At 58.3% G+C, this 19,295-nt stretch overlaps 1 protein-coding gene across 5 annotated transcripts in view; it reads right to left on the bottom strand.

Moving 5' to 3' along the window:
• CLIP2 (CAP-Gly domain containing linker protein 2) overlaps nucleotides 1–18,364 on the bottom strand; it is a 72,092-nt gene extending 53,728 nt beyond the window's left edge. The window contains exons 1-3 of one of the 5 annotated variants that reach the window (XM_078074494.1): nucleotides 17,806–18,068; nucleotides 6,845–6,945; nucleotides 975–1,051 (exon numbers count right to left, since the gene is read on the bottom strand). The gene's annotated coding sequence lies outside the window, so the exon portion shown is untranslated. Of the gene's footprint in view, nucleotides 1–974; nucleotides 1,052–6,844; nucleotides 6,946–17,805; nucleotides 18,070–18,344 lie in introns of those variants that run through there. The other 4 variants (XM_078074493.1, XM_078074495.1, XM_036112595.2 and 1 more) reach the window with 4 other exon arrangements.
• Between the last annotated feature and the right edge of the window lie 931 nt (nucleotides 18,365–19,295).

The raw sequence follows: 19,295 nt of genomic DNA, 5'->3' as shown, positions 1-19,295 counted from the left end.
TGGAGGAGCCTGCCAGGGAATGAGGCCAATGTGGAGAAAGCAGAGCTGAGCTGCTGGATTTGGATGGAGGGCCTGGATCCAGCTGAGCCTGAAGCTGGTCCCTTGAGCGCCTTACTTACACCAGTCAACAAATCCTCACACCCGTGCATCGTTTTCTCTTTTTGCCTAAACCTATTTGAGGGGCACTGTCCCTTGCAACCAAAAGAGTTCTGACTGGTAAAGAAGCCAATCCATAAGGCTCACGGCAGGAGTCTGCAAAGTGCCCTCCAAATGGCTGTCAGGTCAGCAAGCTGAGCCAGCGACACGATGACCTGTCTTAGCACAGCCATGGGATGAACTTCATGCAGGGCTGCCAGCCCTAAGAGCAGAGACAGATAATCCCCCGGGGCACATGAGTGACACCTACAGGCCCAAGTTAGCCAACAGGAATATGGTCCATGGCTGTCACCCTTGGCCTGGTCCTAGAGTCTTCCAAACCCAACATTCCAATCCTCCGACGGACAACTCTGACACCCCAGGAATTCTGGGGCCCGGGAGTCGCTCGATCAGCTGCTCCCTCGTTCCCCAGAACCTGGCCCTCCAGCAAGCTCACTCCCCAGGGAAGTGACTGTGGGTTGCAGACATTGCTCTCTGGTTAGGTTAGGACTTGCTGGCGTCCCCCCAAGCCCGAATGACTGACTGAGCCAGCAGGGGCATGCTCTCTGGTGACAGCGAATATCCCTCCCTGTGGGTGCCTAACTGGCTTCCTGCTCCAGCGGCTTAGCGGGGGGCCCCCTGACCTAGGAAATCCTGATGCAGGGCCCCACGTATGAGGCAGAGGAAGGCCTCTTGCTGGGACTGGAACAAGATGCAAGGTGCCCCCTCCCCATGCCTTTTGGGCCCCTCTCTGCCTGAAACACCCCCCCCCGGAGAAAAATATTACAAATCATACATTAAAAGACTTCTATTCAGAACACTTAAAGAATTCTAATCACCAGGCTCAGTGGTGGCTCAGTCGGTTAAGCGTCTGCCTTCGGTTCAGGTCACGATCTCAGGGTCCTGGCATCGAGTCCTGCATGGTGGGGGGCGGGGGTCCCTGCTCAGTGGGGAGTCTGCTTCTCCCTCTGCCCCTCCTCCCATTTGTTCTCTCAATCTCTCTCTCAAATAAATAAAATCTTAAAAAAAAATAAGTTAAATGTGTATCTACCATATGACCCAACCGCCCAAGAAAAATAAAAACACATATTCATACAAAAACCTGTAAAAAAATGTTCATAGCAACTTTATTCATAATAGCCGAACAATGGAAAACAACCAAATACCCATCACCTGGTGAGTGATAGGCAGGGTATCTACACAATAGAACGTTCCTTGGCAATAATAAGTGAGTATGACATGTGCAACGATATTGACCACCCTCAACAATGTTACACTAACCACAAGACACCAAACACACAAGACTACATACTGCATGATTCTTATTTATAGGGGATCTCAAAACTATAGACACAGAAAGCAAATCGGGGGTTGCCTGGGGGTGGAAGCTGGGACTGACCACAAACAGGCATGAGAGAACTTTCCAGAAGGCAGAAGTGTAATGGATTGTGATGGCCACACAACTTGTATTTATACTAAATATCAAAGTAGTCACCAAGCCATATTTAAAATGGGTGAATTTTGGGACACCTGGGTGGCTCAGTCGTTAAGCGCCTGCCTTCGGCTCGGGTCATGATCCCAGGGTCCTGGGATGGAGCCCTGCATCGGGTTCCCTGCTCCGCGGGAAGCCTGCTTCTCCCTCTCCCACTCCCCCTGCTTGTGTTCCCTCTCTGTCAAATAAATAAAATCTTAAAAAAAAAAAAGGGGTGAATTTTATGGTCTGTAAGCTAAATCTTAACTTCTAAAAATTATATAAAAAATAAAATCCTTGACGGCTCTCCAGAGAAGTTAGTGCGGCGGCCTTCAACGCCCTCCTCATCTCTTACCTCCAGCACTATGGCCCTCCCTTGCCCACTTCACTCCAGCCAAGCCGGCCTCCGGCCACACCTGGATCACAGTAAGCACTCTCCAGCCTCAGGGCCTTTGCACATGCTATTCCCTCGGCCTCAAATAAAAAGCCATGGCTTTTCATGTAGGCAGTCTGACCTTCCCGCTAGCCAGCATGTCTTGTGAGGTAGGGACCAGGCATTATAACAGCATCCCTGGCATCGGAGTCCCAAACCAGCACTGCCACGGATGACCCCGCATTCCCTCCCTACTCACCTGACAACTCCCCACCTCCCAGACCCCACTTGTGCCTTTTCTCCCACCTGCTTCATTGTTCCAACCACCTATGCAATACCTAGCCCAACACTTCCTCCTCCGCGAAGTCTCCCCGAACCTCTGGCCCACGGAGACCTCAGGATGGCATGCTGAGCCGAGGAGAGATGATACTGTTCTCCTTTATCTTCATCTTGCCTCCTGGGAGCCCGCGGGCAACCCCAGGCAGGGCCCCAGCTTCTCTGAGAACCCGGCCCCAGCACAGCGCCTGGCCCAGAGCCCATGATCCGGAAACCCCATGCTAGAGCACACCTGCCACTGCCCAGAGGACAAAGGCCTCCGAAGCCACAAATCTCCAGGACGCTCCTCCCAGGGGAGGCTTTCGGAGGCTCCCAGCGTTGCCCCCCTCCCTCCCAGACCCTGAAGATCCCAGCAGCCTCTAGTATGAAGAAACGGGTATGCCAGGCCTTGCAGGAATGGGGCCTCGCTCGTCTTTCCAAGCCCCGATGAGCCAGAAGCCGACTCACAGGAAGAGCTGGGGAAGCTCAGAAAAGTTCAGAACTCACCCAACGTCACACGCTGCTCAGAGACTATGCTGGACCCAGCCCCGGGCTGGGCAGCCTGGGCCTGGACTAACATTTGTGAGACCCCTGGCCTCTGGGGAGAGCGCCTGCATGCCTCGCTGACAAAGGAGACCAGAGGAGCCGGCTGCACTCACTCATTCCCTCGGCCCACCACCACTGCCGGGGCGCGGGGAGGGCCGGGCAGGAGAGGCCGGTGGCCGCCCCCACCCCCAGGGTCTCCGGAGCTGGGGGAGCCGAGCGAAGGGGAGAGGGCAGGAGAGAAGAAATGGTGAACAGGAAGAGGGGGAGGAGACCTGGGGCCAATCACCCCTTTGTGACTCAGCCCTGCTCGTGGGATAGAGGAAGGAAGGGCTTTCTTGGGAAAAGCCAGTACGTGGTGATAAATTGGCCACTGGCCACGCTCTGGGGGGCGGGGCAGGCCTGGGAGACAGGGAGGGAGCAGACTACAGGCAATGTGGGTCCAGACCCCGAGCCACCACGAGTGGCTGTGGGTCCGTGGCCCGGTGGGTACCTGTTGCACCGCCGGTAAGAGGGGGTGAAAGTATGGCTGCCCCGTGGGGAGCGTGGATGGGCGAGTCAGGACACACACCCCACGGGCGGCCCTCCATGCCTGGCCCACAGAAGCCCCCGGGGAAGGGCAACTGCCACACTGATGGGTCTCTATTATGATCTCGGAAGGCCTGGGGTGCACACGCCGCCTCCCCCAGGGACTCGGGGCCCAGGCGAGGCGGGCAGGGGAGGGGCAGGGGAGGGCAGGCAGCATTCAGACCAACAGGCCCCCTTTGTGCTGCCCTCAATTGCCATTTACCCCAAAGACAAACCCGGGCTGCATTTCAGGGTTTCCATTTCAGCTGCCCGGGGGTGGCAGGCCGCAGGCTCAGCGGGGAATGAGGCCAAGAAGTCTCTGCCAATCGGAGGCCCAGGGTGTGGCCCTGACGGAATTGGGGGAAGGTGCCAAATAGGACAGTGGAAAGCCCATGTCCAGGGTGCTGCCATAGCCCAGGGGGTGCGGGAGGCGGGCGCCAGGAGTCACTTTGGCAAGACACTGTTGCTGGCTGAAGCCCAGCCTTCAAGCCCAGGCTTGCCACCCCCAACATCAGGGCCTCCCCTGGGTTATTCTTCCTACCCCTGCCTCCAGGGTCAGACGCCAGGGTGCCCATGCTCCCCCTCCCCTCCCAGCCCTGTGGTCCGAGTGCCGGACAGCAGAGCCCAGAGATGAACTCCGTGCGGTCCCTGAGCCCTCACCACCAGCCCTAAGGCTCAGGCCACAGCGGCACCGTGGGGGCGGGGTGGGGGGAGTGCTCCGTAATAGGGAGCATGGGGCGCTGGGGGCCAGGCAGGGGAACTTCCAGGCAGAGGCCAGATTCTGCCAGGTCAACCAAAGAGTTGAGGATTTAGTGGCTAAAATGTGTGTGTGTGGGGGGGGGGTTCATCCAGAGATGGGGAGGAACAGCAGGGTGGCGGTGGGGGGTCTCCCAGTCCCACACACAGGCCATGAGCCTGAGTGGATGTGGGGCTACACAGGGTGTCAAGCAAGGGGTGTGCCTATTGGCAAAATCACTCAGGAGCTGATGAGGGCGCTGGGGCGAATGAGGGCAGGGAGGCCACAGTCCCCGGGGGCCGCTGTGACAGACAAGGGACGCGACAATGCGGCCTGAACCACCGGGGGGGGGCTGGAGGGGACAGAGAGTGGACACGTGCTGAGCGGCATTTGGTGGCCAACGGTGTGGGTATGGAGGGAGCACCAAGGGTCCCAGAAGGAGGGGGCATCTCTCCACACGGAGAGGGACCTCGGAGAAGGTGGGGGCTGGAGGGGGGAGCCCGGTTTGGGACATGCCAAGTGTGAGTCCCCCGAGAGACACTTGGGGGGGGACAGGAGGCTGAGTGATGGGGTCCTTGGGAGAAGCACAGGCTGGGAGGACCCCCCAGTATGTGACATGAAGAAGGAAGATTTGAGGGCACCCCGGATAGACAGGTAAGAACCACAGACACGTAAGAACGAGACCGGTAAGAACAGGCAGCTTTCGAGGAGAGGGCCCCACCGGACAGCCGCTGGGCCTCCCAGTCAGCAGGGAAATGCAAATCCAAGCCACAAGGAGATCCCGTTTCCCACCCAATCAGATGGGCAAAAAGTCAAAAAGCCAGGTGACACCAGGAGCTGGCAAGGCCGGGCAGCAGGGGCTGGTGGCCGCGGAGCCTGAGCCTGGACCACATAGCCCGGGAGGCACCAGCAGGGTGCTGAACAGTCCACGCAACATCCGGGGACGTGGGTTCGAGGTGGGAACAGGGCTGGCGTGCGGTAACTGGGGGCTCTGTTTCTATTTCTAAGATTTGTTTCTTCAGTCCTGAAGGATGTACGTGGGTGTTGATCGTATTCTGTCTATTCCTTTTTTTGAGTGTCTAAAATATTCATAATCATTTAAAAAAATGTAGAACTCTACCTCTGAAACTAATCTGTGTTAATTAATTAAATTTAAATAAAATAAAATAATTTATTTTTTTTTTAAGATTTTATTTCTCTATTTGACAGAGAGAGAACAGCGAGAGAGGGAACACAAGCAGGTGGGGGGAGAGGGAGAAGCAGGCTTCCTGCGGGGCAGGGAGCCCGATGCAGGGCTTGATCCCAGGACCCTGGGACCATGACCTGAGCCGAAGGCAGACGCTTAACCATCTGAGCCACCCAGGCGCCCTAAACTAAAATTTTTTTTTTTAAGTTTTTATTTTTTTATTTTTTAAAGATTTTATTTATTTATTCATGAGAGACAGAGAGAGAGAGAGGCAGAGGGAGAAGCAGGCTCCCAAGGAGCAGGGAGCCCGATGCGGGACTCGATCCCAGGACTCCGGGATCATGACCTGAGCCGAAGGCAGACGCTTAACCATCTGAGCCACCCAGGCGCCCTAAACTAAAATTTCTAAAAGACGTAAAGGCAGACATAGGAGAGGGGGGGAAGCAAAGAGTGGCTTTCCTCCCTATACACACCCACCCAGAGGAATGGAGGGGCAGGCCCCAAACAGAGTAGACCCCCCCACAGGTGCTGACTGCCAGGCCAAGGCTCCCCCTGATGTCTGTGTGGTGTGGGCTCCCCCAGCCCTGCCCCACCAGGCACCCCAACACTCCCACCTGCACCAGAAACCCAGCGCCCCCCCAACCCCTAAATCTAGCAGGCGGGTGTGACCACTGTCCCCATGGGCCTACTCCCAGCTGCCACTCCCTGTTTGTCCCATCCTGCTCGGAACGGAGGCTCTTTTTGTCTGCATCTGACCGAGGTCAGGGACTTCCGCCTGGTGGTGAAGCTAGAGTCCCCACGTGGGGGCACAGAGCAGGGTGGGGCTGAGACAGGCCCCCTCCCTGCGAGTCCTGCCAGCTTGATGGGAGAGCCAAAGCCGGGGGCCTCACGGGACGGCTGGGGAGACGGCGCCGGCCTGCCTGTGCCCCCGTCCCCACACCCAGCCTTCGCTCTCACCCGGCCAGCGAGGCCCCACAGAGCCAGCCCAGGCTGTGCAATCCTACCACTCACAGGGCTGTGGGCCAATGGCTGACAGGAGACCATGGCCCCAAGAAGGACAGGGAGGTAACGGGCCTTGCCAGGGAGTACCAAGGGGCCTGGCGGCCATCCAGAACCAGCCTGGGGAAGGGGCCGGCCCAAGCCTCACAGCAGAGCTGGGATCGGAACCCAAGCTGGAACCCAGGCTCCACCAGCCGACGTGGCTTCAAGGAGAGGCAGGCTGAGGCAGGGAAGATGGCATGCCAGGCCGGCAGCATGGACATGGAGGGCGGGGCACGCAGGGGCTGAGTAGAGGACAACCCGGGGGCCCCAGTGGACCCCAGCTTCTGTGGCACCTGAGACTGGGGGCAAGCGGGGCCAAGTCCAGAAGACTGGGGTCCAGTCCAACGTGCTCACCATCCTCACAGCCTCTAGGCTCAGGGCTGAAGACCCCAATTTGTAAAGTCAGCATTTTCCCCACCCTACCCACAGCCGGGGGTGACAGCAGAGCCCCAGGAAAGACTGGGCTGTCTGTCTTACCTGAGCTGGACACCCTGGAGTGGGGCCATCTCTTCTCAGGCCGGGAGGTAGTTCAGATCCTGTCTCTCAGCACAGCAAAGGGGATCAGGGCTGTGTCGGGTCTGGGGGAGGGGAAGGAAAGTCAAGGTCAGTACACTTCCTTGCCTTACACACACACACACACACACACACACACAGAATTGGCACACTCACAACCAGGGGACAGCATGGCTCCAGAGCCCGCTCCAGGCTGCGTGGCCACCCACACCCCCAGAGACTGGACAGCTGGGGCCCTCCTGCCACGGGCCCAGGATGCGGGCAGGCACTAGCTGACTCAAGTTGTCCTCCAGCCCATCTTTGTTCCCATTTCACAGAATGGGAAACTGGGGCCCAGGCTGCCGGTCACAGAGCAAGGGACCAGGACAGTGAGATTCAAGTGACAGAAACTGGTGCTGGGCAAGGGGGTCCCTGCGACCAGATGAAGTCAGAGGCCGAGGGAGGGAAGGGGCCTGCTGAGGTCACCTGCTGATCCAGGCAGAAGAGGAAGGAATAGGGCTCCCGTGTCCTGCCTCCCAGGCCAGGACACTGAGCTACTCTCTTTTTACTATTGTAGCGCCGTCCCACACATCCAGGCCAGGGAGCTGCGGGAAAGCACCCCATCACCTGGGGTCCCCTCCCCAACCCAGCCAGCCAGGCCTCCTCTCTAGGGCCAGGATTTGCAGAAGAAACTTAAAAATACTCCTGAGCGCCGGTTAAGCATCTGCCTTTGGCTCAAGGCATGATCCCTGAGGGGTCCTGGGATCGAGCCCCGCATCAGGCTCCCTGCTCGGCGGGGAGTCTGCTTTTCCCTCTCCCTCTGCCCCTTTCCCCCACTTGTGTGCGCACTCACACACTCTCCCTCTCTCTCTCTCAAATAAATAAATAAAATTAAAAAAAAAATACCCCCGAGTAAAGGATGGTCTTTACAATAAGTGATGCTGGGTCAACTGGACAACCACATGGGGAAAAAAAAATCATGATCCCGCCTATAGTGGGTAGAAATGATGACTTTCCTTCCCCTCCCCAGACCCAACACAGCCACGATGTTCATGTCTCCATCCCCGGAAATTGTTAACATGTTAGCTTCCACATGGCAAAGGGGAGTAAGGTTGTAGATGGAATCAAGGATGCTAGTCAGCTGACCTTCAGATGGGAAGATTATTCTGGATTATCCAGACGGGCCCAAAGGGATCACAAGTGTCCTTCGAAGTGCAAGAGGGAGGCAGGAGGGACAGAATCAGGGAGGTGACAGCGTGCCAACAACTCGGTGCAACATGGCTGGTTTTGAAGACAGAGGAGGGGGCCACCAGCCAAAGAATGTTGGCAGCCTCGAGAAGCTGGAAAAGGTCAAGAAACGGACCCTTCCCCGAGCTTCTAGAAGGAACACGGCCCTGCCAGCATCCTGATCTTAGCCTGGAGTGATCCATTTCAGACTCCCGGCCTCCAGGATTGTAAGATGATAATACATTTTTGTTTGGAGGCCAGTACGTTTGGGGCCACTTGTCAGAGTAGCAAAAGGAAAGGAATACGTTGACTTCACCTCGTACACAAAAATCAATTCCAGATGGACAGCAGATCTAACTGTGGAAGGCAAACCAATACAGCTTTTAGCAGAACACATGAGAAAAAAATCTTGATGACACTAGGGTAGGCCAAGATTTCTTAAGCAGGACACAGAAGTGCTGGAAAGCAGGGAAAGGATGGATAAATGGACGAGATTAAGAGCTTCTGGGGCGCCTGGGTGGCTCAGTTGGTTAAGCGACTGCCTTCGGCTCAGGTCATGATCCTGGAGTCCCAGGATTGAGTCCCGCATCGGGCTCCCTGCTCGGCAGGGAGTCTGCTTCACCCTCTGACCCTATCCCCTCTCATGTGTTCTTTCTCATTCTCTCTCTCTCAAATAAATAAATAAAATCTTAAAAAAAAAAAAGATTAAGAGCTTCTGTGCATCAAATGACAGCATGGAGAGATAGAGTGTGTGTCAAGAGTTAGCCACAGAATGGGAAGAAGACGTTTGCAATTCCTACTTCCACGAAGGATTCCTGTTCAGAATATAGAGAGAAGCCCAACAAATAAAGTTAGAAAGATCAGCAAAACACCTGACCGAGCACTACACAAAAAGAGGGCATTCCAAAGACCAGCAAACAGGGGCGCCTGGGTGGCTCAGTCGTTGGGCAACTGCCTTTGGCTCAGGTCATGATCTCAGGGTCCTGGGATCAAGTCCCGCATTGGGATCCCTGCTCCACGGGGAGTCTGCTTCTCCCACTCTTTGCCACTCTCCCCAACTCATGCTCGCTCTCTCTCCCTCTCTCTCAAATGAATAAAAAAAATTTAAAAATAAATAAATAAGGGGCATTTGGGTGGCTCAGTCGTTAAGCATCTGCCCCCGGCTCAGGTCATAATCCCAGGGGCCTGGGATCGAGCCCCGCATTGGGCTCCCTGCTCAGTGGGAAGCCTGCTTCTCCCTCTCCCACTCCCCCTGCTTGTGCTCCCTCTCTCGCTGTGTCTCTCTCTGTCAAATAAATAAAACCTTTAAAAAATAAATAAATAAAATGAAGTTCTAACAAACAGACTCACGAATGCAGAGAATCAGACTGGTGGATACCAGAGGGGAAGGGGGTGGGAGGATGGGTGAAAAAGGTGAAGGGAATGTAGTCAGTGATATCGTCAGAAGTTCACGTGGTGACAGATGGGACACAGTGAGGAGCACCGAACAATGTAGAGACTTGTCCAGTCACTATGTCATATGCCCCAAACTAATAATATTGTGTGTCAACTACACCACAATTAAAAATGAAAATACAAGGGCACCTGGGTGGCTCAGTCAGTTAAGCGTCCGACTCTAGATTTCATCTCAGGACACGATCTCAGGGTTGTAAGATCGAGCCCTGAATCGGGCTCCATGTTGGGTGTGGAGCCTGCTTAAGATTCTTTCTGCCTCTCCCTCGACCCCTCCCCACCACACTCACACTCTCTCTCTCTAAAAAAAAAGAAAAAAAAAAATATATATACACACACATATATATGTATACACACATATATATATATACACACACACACACACAGGGGTGCCTGGGTGGCTCAGTCGGTTAAGTGTCCGACTCCTTTTTTTTTAAAGATTTTATTTATTTATTTGACAGAGAGAGACACAGCGAGAGAGGGAACACAAGCACGGGGAGTGGGAGAGGGAGAAGCAGGCTTCCCACTGAGCAGGGAGCCCGATGCGGGGCTCGATCCCAGGACCCTGGGACCATGACCTGAGCCGAAGGCAGACGCGTAACGACTGAGCCACCCAGGAGCCCCAACCCTCCTACTCCTGATCTCAGCTCAGATCTTGATCTCAGGGTCATGAGTTCAAGCCCCACGCTGAGCATGGAGCCTGCTTAAATATAAACAAATAAATAAATAACATAAATATAAATAAGCAAACAAATAAATAAAAATGAAGTTGCCAGACCACCTTTATTGATGGCATCAGAAATCAGGGAAGAGGTCCCCCTTGGGTCAGGGGTACTGACTGGAAGGACAAGCAAGAGGGGCACTGGGGAGCCAGCAGGATCTCAGACCTGATCTGGGTTCTGTTACACAGGCGTTTCGGTTGGAGAAAAGTGAACAAGCAAGTACACGTGTGGCATGCACACTTTCCTGCATGGATGTTATATTTCCATAAAAAGGTTTTTATATATATATATATATATATATATATATATATATATATATGCTGTTGTTTTTTTTAATTACCTGGGCTGGGGGTGGGCAGCAGAAGTGGAAGAAGCAGGGGTGGTCCCTGCCTCTCTGGGGCCTTTCCACCCATCAGAGAGCCCCAGGCGGTGGTGCTGAACCATGGGGACCCACTGGAGCACCTGTCTCCCCCCGGGTCCTGCAAGCTCCCTGCGGCAGGCCCAAACCCCATGGAGTTCAAGCACCCAGGGCCTGACACGCAGCAGTGCTGTGCTCGCTGGACAACATTCCAGCACGCCAACCTTATTCCCTAAACGAGGCACTCAAGTCAGCACCCCAGCATCCTCTCCTGAGCCTTCCCCTGCAGGCGAGGGGCAGGGAGGAGGCTGAGCCCACTGAGACCTGGACCTGTCCCCTCACTGACATTGCAGGACAGAATGCAAACTGGGCCCATGCGGGAGCCTGGAGAAGGAATGAACCAGCCAGGGGGCCAATGGGCACCATCTATGCCTCTGAAGGGCAACCCAGGGCTGCTGGAGGCGGGGCTGGGGAGGGATGGGTGGAGGAGGGGCAGAACCTGGTGGCCCCAGGGGTGAGGTCAGTCCCTAGCAAGCCCTCACAGTGTTTTCTTTTAGTGCTTCCAGAAAGGCAATCGCCACCCCCAGCCACCAAATGCTGCCTGAATGCCACAGACGCCCACCCACACCCATACACATTCTGTCACATCCCCGGGCCCTCGCACACGCTGTTCCCTCTGCCGAGAATGCCCTTCCTCGCCTCAGCTGGCAAACTCCCTCACCTCTCACTGAAAGCAGCTTTAAGAGGGCAGGCTCTCTGCCTCTCTTGTTCATTGCGGGGCTCTCGGTACCTAGGACAGCGCCCAGCACACACAGCGGCTCAGAACGCTGCCCGAACACAGGCAGGAATGAAAGGATCATTGAGTGAATGGAAATGCCCTCCTCTGCCACCCTCGTCCTGCCCATGTCTAGTTGGAGGCCCACGACAGCTTGTCCACACGCCATCGCTGCGCTTGAGGGCCATGGCCAGCTTGGAGCCGTCTCTGGGAAGGGCCGAACGTTCCAAAACAACGAGCATCCAGCACAGAGTGGATGCTAACCCCATGTGGGTCCGGTGAACAAAGAGGCTGGCAGTGAGCCCCCCATCACTGGAGGGGATCAAGCAGAGTCAGGCCTGTTCTCAGAGCACGTTTCTGCTCCAGTTGGCACAGCTGCCCTAAGAGGCTCTCCCGAACTCACACAGCTACTGTTACCGTCAGTAACAACATTAACCATTAATGGTGTTGAGCACCCCCGTGCCCCCAGGGCTGGCCCACCGCAGGGGGAAGGGTGACCCCATGCAGCACCACCCCCCATCACAGAGAGAGCTTGCTTCTTCACTGTGCTGGACTCAGAACCTGTGTGGGTGCACTGGGTGTGGGGGGCTCAGGTGGGATGAGCCCCCGTCTTCCGCTGAGCTCCTCCAGCCTCAGGAGCCACAGACCTGCAAGGTCTGTTCTGCTCCAGACACCAGTCCAAGTGCGTTATAAATACCAACACATTTAACCTTTGCCCTGTTATGAGCTCCATCCACTTTCTTAGTGGGGAAACCGAGGCCTGGGGTGCTCAATCCTTTGCCCAGGGTGATGGGACTGAACGACAGCAGGCGTGAAATTTGAACTCATGCCCTCTGGCCATGGAGCCTGAACTCTTAACCACTTTCTTGACTTCCTCAGAACCAAGACCGACTCTCCTCCAGGCACCTGGGTTGGGGGGGCCAAGGGCAGAGGTTTAGGCAAGAGGTCAGGAGGGCAGCCCACGGCCCTGGGAGCCAAGGCCACGGTCTGCAGCATCTCTGCCCACCAGCCCAGGTACTGCCTGTCTCTGGCCTCATTTCCTGGGGCCCCGACCCACCAGCAGCCTCCGTTCCACCTTCCTTGAACTTCTCGTTGCTCCTAAAGACACCTCACCCCATCACTTGTCCTGCCCGAACACCTCCGCCCCTCTTCTATCCCTCAGCCAACTCCTGGGGCCAACCGGGAGCACAAGCTACACGCCCCGTGTCCTGGCCCCTGTGCCTCCTCGTGAGACGGGGATTCTCGGGCAGAGACCGGTGTGGCTCCTGGTTCACCGGCTCTCACCCACCCATGCCTGGGACGAGTCAGACCCCAGGGGAGGGGGCTGGCTGTGCGCATGAACTCCAGCTGGGGGCAGGGACCCTCCCAGAGGAGCTCCGAAGCATCAGGAGGCAGGTGCTGCTCCCCCCTGCTTTCTGGACCAGAGGCCGCACCCAGGACCATGCTGGCCCTCCCTTAGGCTTTAGCGGTACACGCAGCAGGACTCACACAAGGCGAGGCGACAGTACGGCCACTCCAAACCCCTGCTCCTTCCTCGGATCTGGCTGCTAGAAAGCTCGGAGTCAAATTACCCCCAGGAGAAGGTACAGCGGGCCCCCTCCAGCTTCATTGGATTTTTTATTTTCTTCTTGCTCAACCTTCGCGCGCCTTTTTCATCTCGTTATACCGCGTTTACCTTTGCAAATCACCTCCAGTCCTTTCGGGAGTCAGACAAAGAGCACGCAAGACCCTCGTGAAGGTCTTCCCTCCTCTGCCCTGAGCTCCTTGTGCCCCAGCTCAGCCCCTGGTCTGAAAGAAGCTGAAGTGTGAGCTGTGTCAATGAACCAACGAATTCATGCAAGGAACAGCCTACAGCAGAAAGGGAACAGCCTGAGCAGAATCAGGATATGAGGCGGCAAGACCTCCACAGACACCAAACCTCCAGAGACACCCTCCTTCCCTCGTGGCCCTGTCCAGCTTCACGGTGCACCTGGAAGAATGGTGGGCTGTAGGCTGAGCCCCCAGCCGGAAAAACAGGGACCCCACATGAGCCTGAAATTCCACCCTCTCACGGCAGAGAGGCCACGAGGGCCAAGAAGGACGTGAACACGGAGCAGGTGTTTTCCTGGGCAGACAGAGCCAAAGACAGATTGCAGGGATGCACCAACGAGAGCCACCCAGGGAAGACAGAAGTGCTAAGTGGACGAAGCCCCGAATGTAGGCCTTGTTAATAAAAATCACCTGACACGCTCTGCTTTCTATTCGGAAGGGAAACGTTTCATTATCATTTTGAATCATTTCTTCTGAACATATCAGTTTTGTATTACTCTTTCTGTACATCCCCCCCGCTGCGGGCAGCCCTGCAAGGGAGTCGGGGGGGGGGGACAAGGTGGGCAGTGGGGTGGCCCAGGTCCCAGGCTGGCAACCGGACCTCCAGTCTCCAGGTCCTGAAGGGAGGAGCCTCACTGGCTTCTGAGCAGGGGCTGGGGGAGGTGGGGGGGGGGGGCTGTGGCTCACACTCTCTGCCACCCCCCACCCTCCCTCCCCACCCAGGCCGGACAGCACACCAGCTACTCCCAAGAAATCACACAGTTAACTGGCCCTGGGTCTGCCTCTCCCATCAGACCCTGAGTATCCAAGGGCAGCAATGCCCTGCTCACCAGCCCTCCCCCTGCACACACCGAGCATCATTACAGTAGGCAACCCCGTGGCGGGATCCCCAGCCCCCAGCCCCAGCGCCCCGGGGCCTGCCCCCCACCAGCTGAGCGACAGGGTGGGCCCCTTCACCCAAGCTGGGCCAGTCGGTCAGTCTAGCACCCCGAGACCGAGGGGGGAGCCCACAGGAGGTCCTGTGGCCTCAAGCTAAAGCCAGCACTCAGGGCAGCCACGCCGACAGCCCAGACAGAGCCAGCCGACAGGGAGAGGAGCAGGGACAGATGCAGCGGGAGAGGCGGAGAAAAATGAAACCACGGTCCAGAAAGCCCAGAAAGCGGCAAGCCGGAGGAGGGGCTGCCCGCCAGCGCCCCGGGGCCTGGGGGAGCCCGGCCGCCTGCAACTGTACTAGCTCCCTTTCTCTCCTAACCCCCCTCTCGTTTAACCTAATTGGAGGAGGTTTCCTGTGCCCTGCAAGCAAAGAATCCCGAAGACACGGGTCAGGGCCCTCCCCGCCTTCCTGCTCACCGAGCCCTGCCAGCCCCACCACTCACAGTTTATCGAAGCTCAGGCTCATCGGGGTGAGGCCAGGATGGGTGGGTGGGGAGAGCCGAGCTGGGAAGGCGAGGCACAGGCTGGCTGGGCCCCGGGGAGCCAGACAGCGTGCGGACTTTGGCTTTGGGCAAACGGCGTGGTGTCAGAGGAAGGCGTGGCCCCAACCAGACCCTGGTAATAATGCACGTGGTAGCCTGTCTCCCCGGCACACACGGTAGGTGCTTCAGGGATGCACGAAAGGCAAAGAGGGAAACCTCCCTAGGCCCTGATTCCCTCATCTGTCAAATGTAGGCGTTGTGACGATAGCCACAAATGAATACATGCATTTAGAGAGCTCGAAACAGCTCCTAGCACAGAGCAAGGGCTTGGGTATGTGTTGTTGTTTTTTTTAAAAACCCACACAAAAGCTGCCGTTCTCCCCAAGACCCACTGGGCAGGTGCTATGGTCTAAATGTTCGTGTCCCGCCCGCCCCAGATTCACAGGTTGAAACCTAATCCCCAATGCGAAGGTACTGGGCAGGGGGAGCTTTGGGAGGTGATAGGATCACGAGGGAGGAGCCCTCCTGAATGGGATTAGTGCCCTCATAAAAGGGACCCCAGACAGCTCCCAAGTCCCTTCTGCCACGTGGGACTATAAGAAGTCTGCCACCCGGAAGACGGCCTCCCCCTTCCGAGCTGGCGCCCTGATCTTGGACTTCCAGCCTCTAGAACTGTGAGAAATCAATTTCTGTTGGGCGTAAGCCACCCAGTCTGTGCTATTTTGTTCCAGCGGCTCAGACGAGGACAGCAGGGGCCCAGCGGGGTCAGGAATGCCACCCCCCCCAGGGGCATGGAAGTAGAGGTGCAAGAGATGGCATTAAGAGGACCAGGGTCAATCTTCAGGGTGGGAGGGCCGGGGAGGCAAGTGTCTCCCACATCACAGACCAGAGCAGAGGGAGCAGCCCAGGGAGGAGACCGCAGTGAGCGGTGGGATAACAGGCAGGACTGCCCCACGGTGGACAGACAGCTTTGGCGGGGGGGGGGGGGGGGATGAGCCACATGGGTGTGGACGGAGGCTGGACCCAGGGCACCAGCAAAACCAACACCGGGCACTCTCCCTGTCACCGTGCACACACTTCACACACATCCATCCATTCGACTCCCGCAGCGACCCTAGAAGGCAGATACCATAAGCACCCTCATTTTTAATAGATAGGGAAACTAAGGCAGAGAGGTGCAGTGACTCGTCTGAGGTCACACAGCTAGTAAGTAACAGAGCTGGAACCCAGGCTGTCGGGGCCAGCATCCAAACCGCCACATCAAGCAGCAGATACTGGAAAGGGACTGGGGCCTCTGTGGGTGGATCCCCTACTTGGGATTCCAAGCTCGGGGGCAGAATTCCAGACACCACCTTCGCAGCCTGCGGGGTGCACCTAGAAGCTCGCTGGTGCACACTCGTGTGTGCTGAGCCCCCCACCCCAGCCTCCCTCTGCCAGGTCCTCTGCCTTGAAGTTCTGCTCCATCTCTCTCCCCCCTCCACCGGACCCGGAGCCCGTACCCCAACATCTCTCCTGGGCCAGGCACTGCAGATGCCAGTGCAGCCTGGGCTCATGGCTCATGGAAGAGGGTGCCGGGGGGGGGGGGCCCATCTGCAAAAGTACAAGGGACAGAACAATCCCTTCCCTCAACAGAAGTTCCCCTGCCTTAAAGCCCATACCCCGTCACCTAACTCCTGTTCCAGCCTCTAGAACTGTGAGAAATCAATTTCTGTTGGGCGTAAGCCACCCAGTCTGTGCTATTTTGTTCCAGCGGCTCAGACGAGGACAGCAGGGGCCCAGCGGGGTCAGGAATGCCCAAGCTGCTCCTCCTACCCAAGCTGCTCCTCCTACCCAACAGCCACCAGGCCTCCTTTCTGGACTCCGAGCACTTGCCCATGCGACTTCCCCCGCCCGAAGCCCCCTTTGGCATCCTGGCAGCAAACTGATGCACGGGGTTCTATCAAGCTTCCTGCTCCTCCCCATCTTCCAGGGGTCCCTCCTCTGTTTTCCCAGCTCCCAAAGCACTCATCAAGCAAGCCATCAAGAGCTGCTGGGCTGTGCTCCTTCGGAGCTGCGAGGCCCCCCGATCTGTGGACCTGCCCGCCCGCCCCTGGCAGTGCTGGGCCAGGTGACAGCAGCTGGATGAATGAAGGGCTCATTGTTTACATTACAACTGGTGGGGTGTCTTGCCCCACGTGGCGGTCTCTGCACTCTCCTCCTCCTCTGCCTGCAGCCCTAGGCCAGTGCTACCCCCACTAACCTCCTTGGGCATCTTACACGCGTATATCCCCCCCCCCACCATTGGACTCCTACTTCTCACCCACATGGAAGCGGCGGGGTATCAAAGGTTGGGGATGCGCTGCTGGGTGTGTGACTCTCCCCAAGATGCCCCGTCTGTCCATCCTTCCCGGGGGGGGGCTGGGGCCTGCGTGGCAGTGCTCAGTGGGCACCCGCCCCGCCCAGGCCCCGCCTGAAGGGCCCAAACGGGCGCGCCCTGGAGGCCCGGCGAAGCATCTCGGCGGCGAAGGCCCCTCCCTATGGGGAGGGCAGAAAATCTGCTGCCTCACCAGCTACCAGCGCCAGCCTGGGGGGGCACCCCTGCGGGAAGCCACCCTGCCCCAGTCTCCCCCTCACCCCCTCCACCATGCACTTCAACCAAGTTTTGCAAAGGCAATCGGCCGGGCGACGGCAGCCGGCGGGGCGGAGGCTGTGTTCTCCCAGAGCCCGGGTCTGGAGCAGGGGGCTGTGTGGCCGCGCCCACCAGGCTGCGCCCCCCTCCCCGCCCCCCACCGCCTGGGAGCCCAGAGAGCCCTGCGGCGCGTCCGGCCGCCCCGCGCTGCCCTTGAGAGCCGGGACGGGCGGCCCCCCCCCCCTCCCAGCAGATGTGCCGAACCCCGGTCTGCGGATGCGGAGGGCGAGGGTGCGGGCGATGCCTTCACCGAGGGGACCCGCAGCCCGGGAAGCCCCCCAACGCCGGCAGCGTCCCCTCCTCGCCAGCGGGCGACGGGGAAGTTGGGGGTGCAGCGGGAGCAGCTCCCGCTCACGCCCACCCACCGGCCCCCGACCCTCCGGCCTCCCCCACGCCCCGACAATGTCTGCGGGCGGCCGCCCCGCTGCAGCCCAGGCCGGGCCGCCGCCGCCTCCCGCATCCCCCGCTCCTTTGTTGCCCGGCGAGCCCCCTCCCGCGGGGGCCCTCCGGTGGCTCCTACCTGCGCCCCTCCGGCGGCGGGCTGCGCGGCGGGCGGCTCGGAGCCCGGCCTCCTCCGCTCCCGACCCGGGCGCCGCGGGGGGAGAGGATGCTGCGGCCCCTCCCCGTGCGCCGCTGCCCACCGGCCGCAGCCCCTCCCGGCGCCGGGGCTCCGCGCTCGCTCTCCGGGCCCGAGCCTCGCGTCCGGGCGGCGGCGGCGGCGGCGGGAAGGCGGGAGGCGCGGACCGAGCAGTCCCGGCCGCCGCCTGCGCGCCCCGCGGCCGAGCCGAGCCGAGCCGAGCTGAGCGGGAGCGGAGCGAGCGGCCCGGCTCCGGGAGGGAACAAAAGGGGCCGGCGCTGGGGCGGGCGCGAGAGGGCGGGGCCTGGCGCGGCGGGGGTCAGGCGCGCGCTCACGTGGCCTCGCGTTTCTCGGGCAGCCGCGCCGCGCCGCAAGTGGGCGGGCGGGCGGAAAACGCGGCCTCACCTCCTCCCCAGCCTCGCAGCCGTCCGTCGTGGGGCGTCCGGGGTGCGCCCACACCCGCCTCCGCGCAGGTCACCTACCGGCGCTGAAAGAGCCTCCTTCAGCCTTGCTCCGCGCACGAGGGTGTCCCAGACCCCCGGGAGAGGTGGAAGCTCGGGATGCTTTGGGGGGGGCGGGGGGGGGGCTCCTGGAGTTTCCGGGAAGGCTCCACAGAGGAGGTGACGTTTGGACCGGACAGGAAGGGATGAGGAGGAGATGGTGTAGCCGAGCTGAGAACTCCAGGTCTTACTGAACTGTCCTGAGGCCAAAGCGGGTGGGGGAAAATGGCACGGGGGTGTCTTGGTGGTCACGTTCCCAACACATCTTTGGAAAAAGTGGTACCCAAGATCCAGATGAATATCGCACCCTCCTCCCCTGAGTAAGATCTGTCTCCTGTGAGATCAGGAGTTACAGCTGCCGGCCCTCCCCTCCCCAGTTCAAATTCTTCTCCATTTCCCTTGAATATGGAAATGTGGGTGTGTTGGGGGAGCTTGGGGTCTGCACAGTGACAATGACACCAAGGAGGAGGCACCAGGCCGTCTGGTTCATATCCACCAAGGCACCCAGTGCGGTTCCTGGCCAAGGGTAGACACTTAATGACGCTAGAATAAATGAATCAGCTTAGTTCCCACCATTATCCCTCCATTGCTCTGGTACCCATAATCTTTGAGAAATGAGTTAACCTCTTGAACTCAGTTTCCCCACCTACAAATTGGGGGTAGTGTTTCAGTTCACTTCAGCTAAGGGGTAATGGTATGATGAGGGAGGCTGGGCACTGGCCAGCCCTGAGGCGGAGGTCCCGGGCTGGTGGGTGGAGCCAGACCCGGAGACCAAGGGGAGAGGGGGGGTGAAGAGTGGGCCCAGAGAAAAGCAGTCTGGAGAAGGTGTCAGCCTCATGGGAGGGCTTCCAAGTGGAAAAGGCTATGTTCAGGAACCTGGGAGCTAAATCGTGTCCATGTGGCCAGGAGGGACGTTCTGGAAATTAAGAGATA

This window comes from Halichoerus grypus, chromosome 6 (genome assembly GCF_964656455.1).
Source record: "Halichoerus grypus chromosome 6, mHalGry1.hap1.1, whole genome shotgun sequence".
NCBI classification, from domain to species: Eukaryota; Metazoa; Chordata; class Mammalia; order Carnivora; family Phocidae; genus Halichoerus; species Halichoerus grypus.
This window is presented reverse-complemented; position numbering and strand designations above follow the sequence as displayed.